Source organism: Prionailurus viverrinus, chromosome A3 (genome assembly GCF_022837055.1).
Source record: "Prionailurus viverrinus isolate Anna chromosome A3, UM_Priviv_1.0, whole genome shotgun sequence".
Lineage (NCBI taxonomy): Eukaryota > Metazoa > Chordata > Mammalia > Carnivora > Felidae > Prionailurus > Prionailurus viverrinus.
The window spans coordinates 85,238,360-85,255,228 of NC_062563.1; the positions used below are offsets into that span (position 1 = coordinate 85,238,360).

Sequence of the window (16,869 nt, forward strand, 5' to 3'; positions counted from 1 at the left end):
AAATAAACATTTTTGACATTAACAATCCCTCTTAAGAGGATACTGGTATGCATGTATGTTTCTATAGACATATACTAAGATCAAAGATAAAAATGGCTCCTTCAAAAATTCTTGAATTTCGATAAAATGTCAACTGTGTTTTTACACCGTGAAAGAAATCTAGTGCTTATGAAACATGACAGATTGATTGATTGAATAATTATTAATATTTATTACATACCCCCAAGAAACTGGAGGCTATTCGAACATGCAGGCCAGGTCTCTATAGCCTTAGGAGGAAGTGTCCTGTTTTGGAGCAGTGGGTGACAAGGTCTTAAAGGGCAAGATGACATATGTTGTTGCTGAGCAGTGTGTTGAGATATTTGTTGAAATGAGATCTGACAATCCATAAAAGATAGTTAGAAAATTCTTAAAATCTACAATGTTCATAATCTAAAAACTAAAATTATGCCTTTTCCTCCTATTTCAAGGATCCCTTTGATATTCAACCATCAAGCAAAGCCCTGACAAGAACAGTACGTTCCCCTGTATTCAGTTTCAGGCCTGGCAGGAATGGTAAAAGGGCTCCCTGATGATACAAACACTCAAGCTTGATCAGGCCTCAGAATTCTTTTCCCATAAAGTGCCAGACGGTGAAAGCAGGACTTCCAAAGCCTATCTAAGGGAGAAGGGGGAAGCTTTTCAACAAGATATGTTATAAATACAATCAAGGGGAGAGAGGAAAGTAATATTTCTTGAACCAACATAGGTCAGACTTCTGCTAGGTGTTTTATAGATATGTTATTTCATTTTCATGGTCCTCATAATAACAGTGTATGACTGGCCTTATTTTTCTCATTTACCAGTGATAATCTGCTGACCCTAAGAGAATTTACCCAGGTACCCAAGATTACAGACCCAAATATTGGTCAATCTAAGATTCTAAATTCAGCCCTATCTAACTAACACTAGACACACTACTTCCAAATCTGGAATAAGCCTCTTCACAATTAGATAAAACATCAGAATCTTGAGCTAGTCAAAGAAAAGGCTTTACTTAAAGGAAAGTACAAACAAGATAATTGAATATTTTTATTTTCAATAATTATATTTTCTTAGGTGAATTATGAAATGGTGATTCCAAGGCAAAAGAAAAAAAATGTTGTTTCCTATCATGAAACTGTTTATTTTTGGTGAATGACATTTCCCAAAATAAATTATGAGAAACACAAAACTTAAAGTTTCATTACTGTTTAACACCAAAATTAAAAGCAAGAAAGTTAATCTCTGGGGAAAAAAAACAAAAAACAAAAAACCCAGTGCTGTTAACTTTAATTTCAATTCCTAAAGCTACTACTAAATAAAAAGAAACTAGAAAATACAGACTTCAGTTCAGAGCCCAAAATAAACTTCAAATCAGATAGTCACAGGTTGTAAAAGCTTGGCTTCCAGACAGGTGTAGCCTATATTAGATCACAACCCCACTCTTACCAACTGTGTGATCTTTGGCAAATTATTCAACCCTTCTATGCCACAGTCTCCTCCTCTATAAAATAAATATAGTAATAGAGCCTACCTCACAGGATTATTGTAAATATTACATAAGATATTCCATGTAACCTACTTGGCATAGAGCTTGGCATGTACAAGCAGTCAATAAATACCAGCTCCTATTTTTATCATTATTAAAACGTTTTCTTGGGGCACCTGGGTGGTTAGGCATTGGACTCTTGATTTTCAGGTCATGATCTCACAGTTCATGGGTTCAAGCCCCACTTCAGGCTCTGCAATGACAGCATGGAGCTTGCTTGGGATTTTCTGTCTCCCTCTCTATCTCTGCCCTTCCCCTGCTTGCATTCTCTCTCTCTCTCTCTCTCTCTCTCTCTCTCTCTCTCTCTCTCTCTCCTCTCTCTCTCAAAAATAAATAAACATTAATTTTTTTTAATTTATTTTTGAAAGAGAAGAGAGACAGAGTGCAAGTGGGGGAGGGGGGGGGTGGTTCAGAGAGAGACACACACAGAATCCAAAGCAGGTTCCAGGCCCTAAGCTGCCAGCACAGAGCTGAGCACAGAGCCCGACGCAGGGCTCGAACCCACAGACTGTGAGATCATGACCCGAGCCGAACAAAGTCGGACGCTTAACCGACTGAGCCACCCGGATGCCCCAGAAATAAATAAACATTTAAAAAATGTTTTCTTTAAAATGGATATGCTGATGTAAAATGAAGGCTTTGCACAGATCTCTGCATTTTTCAAAGCTAAGGCTATTGGGCACCAAAACCCCCAAATGGTGTTCACTAAATTGATACCAAAATGTTCCTGGCAATAGCTGCCACTTAAATAACTTATTTTCCTAAATTGAAGCATGGAATTCAAAATCCCAGGTTGAGGCCATTTATACTGCTTTGTAGTATTTAGATACTGCACACAAAAGAAATTATTTGGCTTGCAGGTAGCCAAATGAAGAAAGGAATCCCCAAACCGCCACCCTTTGTCACCTGAAAGCTCCCACAGCCACATGCCTGAGTTTAAACTACTCAGGGTTTATCAATGTTATTCTGAAATGGAACCTTCAAGCACGATATGCGTGTGCATGTGTGTGTGTGTGTGTGTGTGTGTGTGTGTGTTTTAAGGAAGAAGGACAACAATCTAGAGAGGTAGAGGAAAACATACTGCCTAAGACTGGGTGCATCAACACCCCACAGCAGTTGTGTGAGTTGTGTCGTGGCCCCAAAGGCAGGTGCTACTGTCACCTGGGAGAGCCTCTAGTGATCCCACTGAGTGAGCCACAAAGCATAAGGCCCAGGCACACTGCATTTTTATTCCTCCTAAAGAAATTTACAGGCCATTTTTTCACCCTTCCCCCTGAGCTAGGATATTGAGGTTAAAATGTACCTACTGAGTAGGTAATGTATTTGGTATTAAGGATCCATCATATGCCTATGTCTTCTGAACATAATGGTTCCTTTGGAGCTATTATAGATATGCTGTGAATAGATATTAGGAATAATACACAGAGTGGCTGAAGGAGGTCCCATATTAACTACTGTCAGACTTTTAACATTATTTGAAACTAGGCTTTTTTTTTTAATTCCTGGGGTTTAATACCTCTATACTTTGTAAACTGAGTGCTTTTCAAAGAAAGCTCCAAATTCCTACAGAGCTGTCTTTAGGTGAGCTTTGATCTTTGCAGAGCACCTATCTTGTGTTTCTGTAATTGCTCTGGTTTAACAAGGCTCCCTAGCATGTGAAAGGGGAAAATCCTTTTATTAAGGCTATAAACCTAACTGACCACAGTGATGGAATGTGCAGCTTGGGGGTAGCCCTCAGCTCCCCAGGAAAGAAAAAAATGGGAAACTAGGGAAGTCTTCATGTTAAAACAAAATGAAATATTTATTAAACATGTTTCTGGTGTCCCAGGTGGTAAGAGACTGCCCTGTGGTCCGCTGAAAGGTTTGATCTTTGTTAAGTATTGTGAATGCAGATTTCAATAATGGGGTGAAAGCTGAGGAAGTTATGGCTGAAATTTTGGCTAAAGATGACAGCTCCAGGTTTCATGTTGCACAAAGCAGTCGAAGGGATTAAACCAACAAAGCCTGCTCAAAAGTATTGAGTTTCCAAAAGTGTAATCTTCCTATCTGTGATTCACACTCCTAGGATGGGGAGGATTCCTCATTTACTTTGACTTTGCCATATTAATCTTACTTTACAAATACATGCGGTGATTTATATCATGTTTAATTAACTGATTGAGGGCTCTAGTGGTAAAAATGGCATCGCATTAAGCTCTGTCCGTATGGCAAATTCGAATCACATCTTTAGCCTTGCAAGAACAAAATATCCCGAGAGTCACTGATGACAGGATGTAGGAATTGAAATCAGGTCCCTCCTGTTGTTTGAGAATCCAGGGAGGGTGCCTGCCATATGCCCGTCACTTCCAGGGGGGGAAATGACAGGATAAAAGAAAGGAAGGCTATAGTTCTTCCAATATGTTCAAATCTCAGATGAAAATTATTGTGCAGCCGTGCTGTACAGAGGCCAAGATTCACATGAAAGTGCATCCCAAACTTTGCAGAGAGCTTCATACAGAGGGTTTTGTGATGTTTCGATTTGTTTTTTTGTTTTGTTTTACTTACTTATTTTTTTCTGAAATGGCTACCAGTGTTTTTCAGAACTGATAGATGAAAATGCTGTGGTTTGGAGCTGAATACAATAAATAGCGAAATAAAAAAATAAAATAAAAAAGGGAATTCTTATCCAATAAAATATATGTGCACCGTGTGACTCAGTAAAAAGCAAATTAGGTTTGACTGCTAAAAACCACATACTGGGATACCAGTTTCAAAGTTAGCATTTTTGGAAGTGGAAGTTGTCTAATATTTCTCTTCAAAAATCTGTGGTGATTATTTATGACATCTAAAGAAAAAATGTAAATTAACTGCTGATTTCCTCCAAATAATTTCTTTGAAATTTTAAAATGCATTCTGAATGATTTTAGTAAGACAGCATAATAAAAGTTTGAAAAGAAGCCAAAAAATCAGTCTCTCTCCTTAACATGACGATTCACATGTTTGTCCAAACTCTTTTACTGATTCATTATTTGCATGCCTTGATATTATTATAATCATTTTATACCTTAATCTTGTATCCTGAATTTCACTTAATATTTTATTTCACATTTGCCCTACAGTTAGCTGTCCATAATTTTTATTGAGTACATAATATTTCACCAAATTAATGTTATTATTTTTCTAAACATGCTTCCATTGTTAGATACTAAAACACCTTCTGACATTTATTATAAATAGCATTAGAAAGACAATTTTATACATATGGCTCTTTTTTAATATTTTGAATGATTTCCTTATGATAGTTTCCTCATCTATCTATATAGGTAGATTCCCTACCCATAAATTTCTTTAAACAATGTTTAAGTAAAGAAATTTTTCTTCCAAGGGCAAGTGGACAACAAAGCATTCTGTGAGGTATCACTACATAGAAAATCTTTTCTCTCTGTGGAATATAAAAACAAACAAACAAAAAAAGAAATTCAAACTCATAGAAACAGAATGAAAAAGTGCCACAGGCTGGGGGAAGGCAAACATAGGGAGAGGTTGGTAAAAAGGTACAAACTTTCAGCTAGAAGATGAATAAGGTCTGAGAATCTAGTGTAAAACGTGGTGACTATAGTTGAGGACATTGTATTGTATAATTGATTTTTGCCAAGGAAATAGAACTTAAATGTTCTCACAAATAAGTGAGTGGACGAATGAATGAATAAGTGAAGTGACAGATGTGTTAATTAACTAGATGGGGGAAATCCTTTCACAATGCATATGTATATCAAATCATCATGATGTACACTTTAAGTATCTTACAATTAAATTTGTTAATTGTGCTTCTATAAAGCTGAAATCTAAAAAAAGAAGTTAAAATCTTACCTGAAGTTAACACACAATCCAAGGATGATGGCCTCCTTTTTGTAGCAAAGCACTGGCAACATTCAAAAAGCATTTCAAGTCCATGTTGTGTCCTTCCCTGCTGCGTAAAAGAAGGGTACAATAACAATGAAACAAAATCAGAATTTCCTACTTTATTTTCCTCACCATTTACTATTTCTCTCTAGAAATAAAAGTGTCCCTTTAAGTATAAAGTTTTGAAAATTTACAACTTTCCTAGGGAGTATTGCAAATAGATTATTAGACCAGAACACAGTTAACTTTTTCAAATGGCCATTATTTTAGTTATACCTGAAGTGTGGTCCTAATAATTAATAATCCTAGATGTTTTCATGGCATTAATTCAGAATATGATGAATTGGGTAAGTTAGGCAATATATTTTAACTAAAACTACTTTGGATTTTGACAAGAAATTCAAACTTTTCAACTGTGGTCTGTAACGGCACAGGCAGCTTGTAAAAAGAATAATCACTTCAACTTTTTCAACTTCCTGAAATCACTCAAAATAGAGTAGTTCAAGATTGTTTCATTTGGAAGTAATAAGTTCTAAAACACGGTGTGCTGCAGTACATTTTAATTATTGGTTTCCATTCTCAATGTACTAGATTTTAATTAACCATCCCTTGTGTATTTGTTTCCAAAATATGTATAAACCCAAAACTGTTATTTGCAACCTTTTATCAAAAAATTATCTGATTTATTTAATTTGGTCTACAATTTCAGTTCAAGTTCAGTTCAAGTCTGTATTAGGGTTCAAATGACATATTTTTAAAAATCATTTTGGAGGCCAGAAGTGCATTCCTCTTTAGATAGCTTGTTCCAGTTGATATCATTATTGGTCAGGTAATGTGACATCTTTTGTTTCCCAAGTTTATTCCTTTCAAAGACATCTACGTCTTCTGCACAGTTTAAATACAAAAGATAAACACTCCCTATGAGGCACTGGAAGGAGAAGCAATTAATGTGAATTTGATAAAACATAATGTAGTGGACTGACAGTAAAAAGGCTATGCTTATTTGATTGTTGACTAGTTTTGTCTTTAAATAATGGTCTTCTTTTGGCATTTAATGTATATTTGTTCGCAATAAACATAATTTATGAATATTTTAACACATGTGTACTCAGTGGGGTGGATTATCATACTGATATAAATAGAATTAATGAGCAGTCAACCTGCCACATGTCATGACATATGACAGGGCAGCTAGAGCACAGAAATAATTCTTGTAGTTTCATAATAAGGCTTTTTTCTTAGTTCGACTTTTTAAAACTACTAACAACCTTTATTTTCCTTGTATTTGGGAGTCTGGTTCACCAACTAGGAAGCAGAATTCAGGTTTTACTACAAGAACCTACTTTTTAACATTCAAAACACTATTTTCTTGCCTTCTTCAGAACATAATAAATATACTTTCACAAATTAACACTATTCAGCCAAATTTCAGAGAATAGGTCACAGACTGACAATCATTTTGCCCATTTCAACTAAAAAAAAAAAGTCAATATATTCTTCTTCTTTTCATTTTGTGGCAATAGTATGATCACGCCCAGCTGCTGATACCGGATACCAGATCTTTACAAGAACAAGAACCTTCTAAATGCTCCTAAATTCGAAAACAAATCTGATGGGCATATCGCCTGGATAAAATTGTCCTGAAGAAAACATCTTCTTAGCCAGTTATTTGCTCTCCTTGCTCACAAAGCAACAATCTGTTAAGCGTGCCTAATAAGATTTTTTTTTTTTTTTACGGAATAAACCCAGTGATCTAAAGCCACCTCTTCAAACAGTAGGTATGGGGGTGAACAGAGGCATGCAAAATCTTCAGTTTAACCATACTTCATTTGACAAAGAATTATTTTCATGAGGAGGCTAATTGAAATTTAAGATTAACCTTTATTTTCTTTTATTATTTTTATAGCTTGATTATGGGTAAAAATGGGAAAAATTAAACCAGCACTGCATTGTCTAGATGATCTGGCAGGAGGAAAGCCTTGGCAAAGATATTATGCCATGACTTTTTAGAGACACAGATGGCAGGGTTGCAGCCTTTATTCCTCTTATCCTTTATTTTCAAAGGGAATATTCAAAGCTTTTTGCCTCCACCAACCCTCCACCCCTACCTTCACATTTAAAACCACTGACTTCCCAAACCAAAACTCTGTCCTAAAACTGGCAAGCCCCAGGATACTTTAGGGAAACGACTGAACGGGATGCCATGCTTCTGGTCATCTGTCAAAGGAGAGGACTGCACTCTATGGGGCTGGGGGCTGATGAACTTCTCTGGAGTGACTCCCTTGGGGAAATCCAGCACTTTCACCGGCAAAGAAAATGGGCACCACCTAGTGCTTTTTTGATGCAAAGGCTGTTTGTGCTGGTGTGGATGTGAGTGGGCATGCATTGGGTGGCTGACCTCTACAAAGGAAAAAAGAAAGGAGTCGCTTGGTTCCAACCTCTATATCCAAAAAAAAAAGAAAAAAAGAAAGAAAAGAACAGAAGCAAGTGACAATCTTAAGACAAATGAATTCAGTGCTTCCACATCAGGGATCTCCTTAGGACTGTTTTTCATTTTTTTTTTTTTAAATGGTTGTTGGTCTGTTCACGAGAAATAACATTTTTACTTACTAAGATGCTGATTTCCCCTGTATCATTTTTGCCTCTTCATTTCTTCTGCTGTTAACTTGACAGAATTTCTAAGAATTTTCATTTCATCAAAGTGAAAAAGCAGGGCCCGCCATCCCACCCTCCCAAATCTATTCTAATAAGGAGCCTGTCTGGAGTTCTCCTAACACAACAAATAGCTTTTATGAAAAATGGTTTGTAGCACAAAATCTTTTGCAACGCAATAAGATCAAGTTAACCCTCATGCCTCTAGGAAAAAGCCTTGGAAGTTTTATCTGATTGGCAAAATGGACCCAGATATGAGTTCAAGGATTGAGTACACTTTGATGAAATTTCATAGCAATGAAGTCTGATTATCTGAATGACTGCTTAAGCCCTTTAAAAAATAACTCAGAGAAGCACTGTATTTTTTTGTTGGGAAAACAGATGGTCCTGCAGGGAATAGTAGCTCTTCCCTATACTAATAGCTATTCCATACTGTTTGCTTTTTCTACAACACTTTGCTTACCACTATTGTTCTAAAAAAAAAATAACGATGATGATGATGATTTCTCTGTTGCTAAAGGTGAATAGTTCTGCAATAAAATTAGAAACCTTAGTACAGGCATGGTGGAGGGTAGATATAGGAAAAATGAGTAACCTGCTACATATAACCAGATTAAAAGGGCCTGCTACACATCCAGGAACTAACTAGCCGACTTTGAACTCATTAAGGATCTGCTTATCCGATATGTTGCACAACAGAAACCAGACAGAAAACAGACTTCGAAGAAACAGACAAAAATGATTATAATTGCTCTCCGGTAAGAGCTCAGTGTCTGTGCTAAGCAACCTGGGTATAAAGGAATGAAGGAAGCAAAACCCCAGATTCTGAACTTTTCTCCTTTGCCTTCAGCAAAATCCCCCCGTTATAAGATGGTGATAACATTACTTAGAGACAGCACTTGGCAACTGTATTATGAACTAAGTTAAAAAATCTAAAGCACTCTCATATCTTTAGCCATTTTATTGTCATAATTTGAGACATTAGATAAGTGATTTCTTTAAATTTTAAAATTTATAACACAGGAAAAAAAATCTTAAAATGTGTTTCTTCTACAAGCAGCAAGAAAAAAAATAAAATGAGCTGATCTCTTTGGGATTTCTCTGGTACTAAAAATATATATGTTGAGGTTTATAACTAAAGAGAAGATCTTGTCTTGACAGATTTAAGATGCACATGAACTGATCAGAAGAAGCCATGGGTGTGGCTGAGCCTGTGTTTTTCCATATGTGTACCTATGGGATTAAAGAGGAAGGTGGCTATCGTAATCACCTTTTACATGAAAGTAGTATCACATTTTGCATTCGAGTTGAATTCTTCTACTATCAATATCACTGCCATTCTGGTCAGCCTCATAAACAAACAGACAAAATCTTGCTTTTTTATTTCCCTCCCTCTCTGCTCATCCAGCCTCTCCTTTTCTCTCTGGCCTGCTTTCTCTCTCTGAATGCCATAGTTCACACTGAAACCCTCTGGTAATGACAGCCCTGAAGTGATAATGTACTTTCCTGCCTTCCTGTTAACAGTAGCACTTGATCCCACCATGGGTGCCAGCTCAATGGCAGAAGGATGCTTTCGTATATTCTAGAGGTAAAAGGGACCGGTTTGATTTACTGCCTTGACTAACTCAGCAGTTTCACAGAGTTCAGGCACAAAGATAGATGTTGTATTAAAGAAGAAGAAAAGGAAAGAGGAGAGGGAGGAAGAGGAAGAGAAAGGAAGGAAACCAGGAGGGAGGGCAAGAGGAGAATCAGTCTATTTTTTTTGTTATAATTCTGTCAGCAAAACCAAATATGGTTTTTTTTTTTCTTCTCCCTGAGATTCACAGGAACATTCCACACAGTAAATAAGGAGTTAAGGTGAATAATACCAAATAAAAACATGGGACTTGGAGGAAGAAGAAAAAAAAAAAAACATAAAGGATCTGTTCCTGTGGTAATGTGGGTTCTGTGGAACAGCGATGGTTATCATGAGATAATGCATTTATCTTCTTATTCCCTCTCCTTCACCTCTGACAGGGGCCCGTGGCCTTGGCACACCTGGTCTGGTGACATCTGAGCACCAGTCAGTCAGCTCAGATGCTCAGCGTGCCAGAGTAGCCCACTGTCCTCACACCATCATTTTTTTTTAATTTTTTAAGTTTTATTTATTTTTTAGAGAGAGAGAGAGACAGAATGTGAGTGGGGGAGAAACAGAGAGAGAGACACACACAGAATCCGAAGCAGGCTCCAGGCTCCGAGCTGTCAGCACAGAGCCCGACGTGGGGCTCGAACCCACGAACCGCGAGATCATGACCTGAGCCAAAGTCAGACGCTTAACCGACTGAGCCACCCAGGCGCCCTGTCACACCAGCATTTTTAATGGATAGTGTGTCATTCTGCTGAGGTAACCCAAACTGAAAACAATCAATCGTTTTAACCAAATATCTGTTATTTTTTTTTTTAATTTTTTTTTTCAACGTTTATTTATTTTTGGGACAGAGAGAGACAGAGCATGAACGGGGGAGGGGCAGAGAGAGAGGGAGACACAGAATCGGAAACAGGCTCCAGGCTCTGAGCCATCAGCCCAGAGCCCGACGCGGGGCTCGAACTCACGGACCGCGAGATCGTGACCTGGCTGAAGTCGGACGCTTAACCGACTGCGCCACCCAGGCGCCCCCCAAATATCTGTTATTTTAAGACTAGGCCAGAATGATTTCTTAGCTGTGAACTCAGGAGATTCAATTTGTCGTAGTTTAAATATAATTGATATCCCTTGCTTTAGGACTCCCGTCACTCAATACGCTCCTGGTGTTTCAAGCTTGGATGAATATATAATACATAAAACAGTTGCATCTGTTTGTTGGAAGAGACCTTGTTTGCTAATGCCAGTGCTGCTTTACTCTATGGTTTCATAAGTTCAAGTCCACATGGCAAAGGGGAGGAGGGAGCCTGTGGAAAGAGGCAGGAAAGAAGGGCCACTACTTTGTGAGTGCTTACTATGTTGTAGGCACGGTTCCATGCTTTCTTCCAGATAAGAAGCCAGTTAAGTTAGATATTTGAAGCCAAATCTGTCTTGCTACAGAGCATACGTTTTTCTGCCATACCAATGACCAAAACACAGTGAGAAATACATTCTATGATATAACCCAATACACAAATCCGCTACTTAAACAGTTTCATGAAACTTACCTTTATACATGCAGTTTACTCTGATTTTACTCATTCTATTCTATTATAGTTCAATTATTTAAGCTTCTGGTTGCAGTTCCACTAAATTACAACCAAATATTGTAGTCCAACCACAATGTGATAAATGGAGCACCGCACCATGCTGCACTTCAAAATTTTACATTTTATTATGTTGGACTTGGTATCAGGACGGTGACCAAAAGTGTACTTGTAGGTCATGCAAAGAAAGTTCTGTCTATAAGATTTAAATTTTCAAATTTTTAATCTAAGAACTGAGAGTTATTTATTCCCTAAAACTCCTACAAAATTGAATTCGTTGGTAGTCTTCATTTGCTTCTCAAAGGGTCTGTTACTTGGAATAAAAACAATCTAGGAGTGCCTGGGTGGCTCTGTGGGTTAAGCGTCGAACTCCTGATTTTGGCTCAGGTCATGATCTCATAGTTTATGGATCAAGTCCCGTGTTGGGCTCTGTGCTGGGCGTGGAACCTGCTTAAGATTCTCTCTCTCCTGCTGCCCCTCTCCCCTGCTTGCTCTCTCTTTCTCTCTGTCTCTATATCATCTGGTTGGTTTGATGAATGAACTGGTTTTTTAATAATAAATTATGGCATTAAAAAAAAACATTTTGGGGCGCCTGGGTGGCACAGTCGGTTAAGCGTCCGACTTCAGCCAGGTCACGATCTCGCGGTCCGTGAGTTCGAGCCCCGCGTCGGGCTCTGGGCTGATGGCTCGGAGCCTGGAGCCTGTTTCCGATTCTGTGTCTCCCTCTCTCTCTGCCCCTCCCCCGTTCATGCTCTGTCTCTCTCTGTCCCAAAAATAAATAAACGTTGAAAAAAAAATTATGGCATTAAAAAAAAAAACATTTTGTAAGAAATTTCCAGAATATACAAGAATAGGTTAGCATGCATTTGCCTGCAAGTAACACAGATTGTAAGCCATAAGGCAATTCTAGTGCTAGGGCTGACTGATTCAGCAGCTTACAGGTGTCACCCAGCACCCAGAGTCTTTCCATCTTTCTACCTTCTCATCCTTCCCCCAGCTTTGCCCTCAGAAAGTTACATAGTTCCAAATTTCATACCTAGACTCCACAGTGAGGAAGCAAAATGTCTCTTCCTCAGGAGTAAATTCAGGGCTCCTTAAATCCTAACCAGCATTTTTCTTTGGCTAAAACTGAGCTATATGTTGGTGCCTAAACCAGTCACTGGCAAGAGAAATGGGATCACTGTGATTGGATTAGGAGAGCTCCTCGCCTTGGAAGTAGGTCACCTGCCTTGAGGCACATGGGTCTAGGGACAAGGAAGATGGGGTCCTGTGGGGAAATACATACTGAGTAAGAATGTCTGACACAAAGGTGGAAAATGTTTTGAAGATTCGGTGAATAGACTATAAAGTAGAACTATTCCTCCTCATTTAATGCATTTAATTTTTCATGAGAATTAGCAAATCTAACAACAAAGAAACATACCTATAAAGAATCCACTCTGCATTTCCTGTTTACTCTGAAATTAACAGGACCCAGTATTTTCATTTACCAGAAAAAAGAACAGTAGGTAGACTAATAAAACAAACATCTGAAAAGTATCAGTTCTCATGAAAATAAACATATACCATTATATTTAATCCACTCATGGCAGCTTGGCATTTGCCAACGACTACAAGGTAAAATGTTATAGAAATGACTACTTCCTACTTTCTGGTTGGATTTATTCTAATTCATTGAACATAATTTCCTGAATGAAAATTTAGCTGCAGTTCTGAAGAACATCCATATGAGAAAATATATAGACTTATAAGTGTTCACTAAGTTTTAATAGGACCTGTAGTCTCCTATGAATGATTGGGTTTTTCTTGCTATCTATTGTGTCTGAGTAACCTGTTCCCTTGTCAAGCACATTCAGAGTGGCTTTTGTCTCTTTTCATTTTTAATTTTGACATAACTTCAGACTCACAGAAAAGAGTTGCAAGAATGACTCAAATAATTTCCATCTAAAAAATTAATTAACTAATTAATTAAAAAATAATTCCCGTATAGACTTCACCCACATTACCCAAGTGTTAGTATTTTACCGTATTTGCTTTATCTGTTTTGTATGCATGTAAACACATGTGCAGGCATACACGCATATGTATATGCCTAACATATACATGTATGCGATGTGTATATGCAAACAGACATGTTTCTCAATCATTTGAGAATAAGTTACAGATGTGATCCTCCTTTAGACCTAAACACTATGTGGACTCCTAATGAAGAAGAACATACTCTTACCAAACTACATACAAATATCAGAATCAGAAAATTAACATTAATACAGTAGTATTATCCAATCTATAGATTTCATTCAGAGTTTACCAAGTATCACGATAATGTTTTCATGGCCCCAAATATCATGGATTATGTATTGCATTCAGTTGTTATTTCTCCTATTCTTCTTTATTCTAAAACAGCTCCTTGGTCTTTTCCTTGGCAAACTGCTTTTAATATTGGTCTTCAGCAAAACACAATTAAGAAAACAAACATAATTCCAAAACCAATGGATTTGTATGAATGGTTGTTTGGGATCTGTGTTGCCTCTGAGGCTTTCCTTTAGCACAGATGGTTCATGTGAGTATTATTTTCACTATTCTCTTAGAAATCAGTACCTACACACAGAATATGAAGGACATACTACAGAACCAGGTTATCCATTAGCTTGTTACTAATCAATTCATCTATTTCCCATGAACAGCTGCAAGAACATCCCAAAACACCTGAAACATTTCTAAGTTTTAAAAAAGAAAAAAATTGAAGACATTATAGAAAAAAAAACTTACAAAAACATTCATTTAAATAACTGCATGCCTAGATGCAATCCTTAGAAGTATTTCAACCTAAATAATTAGAAAAGAGGTGTTTATAATTGGTTAAAGGTTCAATATTTCTGAACTAATGTGCAGAATTTGGTTTATGAGTATAAGAATAAAGACATTCAGATCAATTCTCTTATCTTTTTTATTAACATTTGAATTAGCCTACAAAAAAATTCACATATTTAAAAGTCCACTAAAGCCTAAGAAGCTCATTTTCTTTCACAGTGCACACTGATGGTTTTAATTTTTCAATCTTTCAGATTGCATCTACATAGCAGCAAGCAGGTCCTTTAGGAATAACCGGTTCCAAAAAGGGCTGGACAAATGTGTCTTATACATATCTCTCTTTCTGAAGGCTCCAGTGAAATATTTCCTAAATTTTGTTTCAAACCGATATATTCTATCACACAACAGAGAAGTCACCTGCCAACATGATTATTTGTCATCATGTTATAGCCAAACTTCTAAACGACCTTCCATCTTCTCCCCAGTCTTATGAAACAGAAGGAAGAAATTGCAGTGAGAAAGAGAATATTCCCAAATGGGCTGCACTAGAGCATCTAAATCTATAGCTAGAGCTATAAAACACTGCTTCATTCAAAAACCACTTTCTCAAGTTGATATTTTTTTACACCTATCTTAAAAACAGGGCAGTACCCCTGAAGTAGGATTAGTAGCAGCAACCCCTCACCCTGTTCTCAGTAGTGAAAAGAAATTATAAGCGCCCCCCCCCCTTTTTTTTCCACTACACAGTTGTAATACAACAGCAGGGAGGAAATCATTTGTTCACTTGAGTTCAGTTCAAGATTATACTCAAGTCTGATTGCAAAAACCCATTTATATGGAAGAAGAGACAAAAGGCTAACAACACTCTGGGTAGAGTGCCAGAGGCTCAATGTTTACAAGAAGAAATTGAGGGGAAGATTAGAGAATAATTTTCTCCTGGGGAATGATGATGGCTTATGGGTCTTTGTAGGGAAAGTCCTTTGCTAGGATTAAAGGCAGGATTATTGGTAGAGAGTTGAGAAATTGAAATGGAGAGCCTCTTAAAATGGCAATTTAGTCAGAATATCCAGGGAGTTCTTGAAATGTGAACTCTAAGGAAATGGGTAGTACTCAAGAAGAAAAAATAAATTCAAACTCACTATTTCAAGTGACGACACCGTGAGTTACAAAGCAATGGAAGTGCCAGTACCTTCTGAGGAAAACCAAGAGAGCAATAGCATGGTGACTTGAGTCAGCTTTTTACTAAAGGCACAAGTTCAAGAAAATCCTTATGAGGAAGAAATCAATCCGATCTACAGACTAAGTTATGGCTACATCACAGCTAAAGAACAATAGTAATTAGAAACTAAATTACTATTATATTACTCTTTTTCTCTAATTTCAAAAAAATCAGTGTTAGCTTAAGTCATACTTTTAGAAGAACAGTTAAAAAATATCTGAGCTTGGTATCTTATAATAAAAGTCCATACTTCTAAATTTAAAGTATGTGAAATGAAAAGTTTCATCTGAAAGCAATACCTAATGCACAATTCTGAACTTGACACTATTCCTAAGATTACACTGGTTTCCCAATTACCTACAAAATCAAAAATCAAATTTCTTATTTTTAAATATCAGCTAGAGTTGTGGCAGGGAAGATCTGGGAGTTTAATGATACAACAGTTGTCTGCCCCATTATGCTTAAGGGATATGTTCCAAGACCTCCGATGGATGCCTAAAACCACGGATAATACCAAACCCATTATATACTATGTTTTTTCCTGTACATACCTATGATAAAGTTTAATTTATATATTACGTACAATAAGAGATTAGCAACAATAATAATAAAATAGAACAATTATAACAACATCTATAATAAAAGTAGGTGAATGTTGCCTTTCTCTCTCAAAATCTTATTGTACTGTACTCACCCTTTTTCTTCTTGTAATGATGTGAGACAATAAAATGCCTACCTGATGAGATGAAGTAAAGTGAATGACACAGGCATTATAACCTAGTGTTAGGCTACTATTGACCTTCTGACAATATGTCAGAAGGAGGATCATCATTTGCTTCCGGACTGTGGTTGACCACGGGTAATTGAAACCACAGAAAGAAAAACCACGGATAAGGGGACTATAATTCATTAAAGGTACTATTTATAGAGATGTGAACAAGGTTAAGGGAACCAAAATAGGAGGTTTAGACACTCTGTAACTAGAAACAACCAGTTACAACTGCTACTCACAGATCTGAAGGGGCAAGGAGTGAGGGAAACAGGGTTATCATTGCCTTTGGAGAGTTGTAGCCATGGAAAGAAGGCCAACCAACAGAACCTCTAGTCAAAGATCTATCCATTGTTCTCAACCTTGGCTGTACACTGGAGCTGAAGAATTACTGACACCTGGGTCCCGCCCCTAGAGATTCTGATGTAAAATATCTGGGATGTAGCCAGGAAATCAGGTTTTCAAAAACCTCATATAATATTTCTAATGTATAGCTAAGGTAGAGAACCACTGTCAAAGAGGGATGCATACAGCCAGTGCTGGAATGTAGACACCCAAGGAAGGGAGAGAATAAGGAAAAATACTCTAACCCCTGCCACTTACAGAGTGGTCTCCAGAACATCAACAGAAATCACCCAGGAGTTTAAAAAGAAATGCAGTCCCACGGACTACATCTCAGACCTAATGATTCAGAATTTTCATTTCAGGAAGATTCACAGGTAATTTGCATGCATATTAAAGTTTGAGAAACCCTAC

At 37.3% G+C, this 16,869-nt stretch overlaps 1 long non-coding RNA gene and 1 other non-coding gene across 2 annotated transcripts; both read right to left on the reverse strand.

The window, feature by feature from the left end:
* Nucleotides 1-245: 245 nt before the first annotated feature.
* On the reverse strand, nucleotides 246-16,405 carry LOC125161586 (uncharacterized). Its single transcript, XR_007150683.1, has 3 exons — nucleotides 16,356-16,405; nucleotides 5,420-5,516; nucleotides 246-377 (listed from the first exon to the last, which is right to left on the reverse strand). It is a non-coding gene; the product is annotated as an uncharacterized LOC125161586 (long non-coding RNA).
* On the reverse strand, nucleotides 10,355-10,439 carry TRNAQ-UUG (transfer RNA glutamine (anticodon UUG)). Its single transcript has one exon. It is a non-coding gene; the product is annotated as a tRNA-Gln (tRNA).
* Nucleotides 16,406-16,869: the final 464 nt, after the last annotated feature.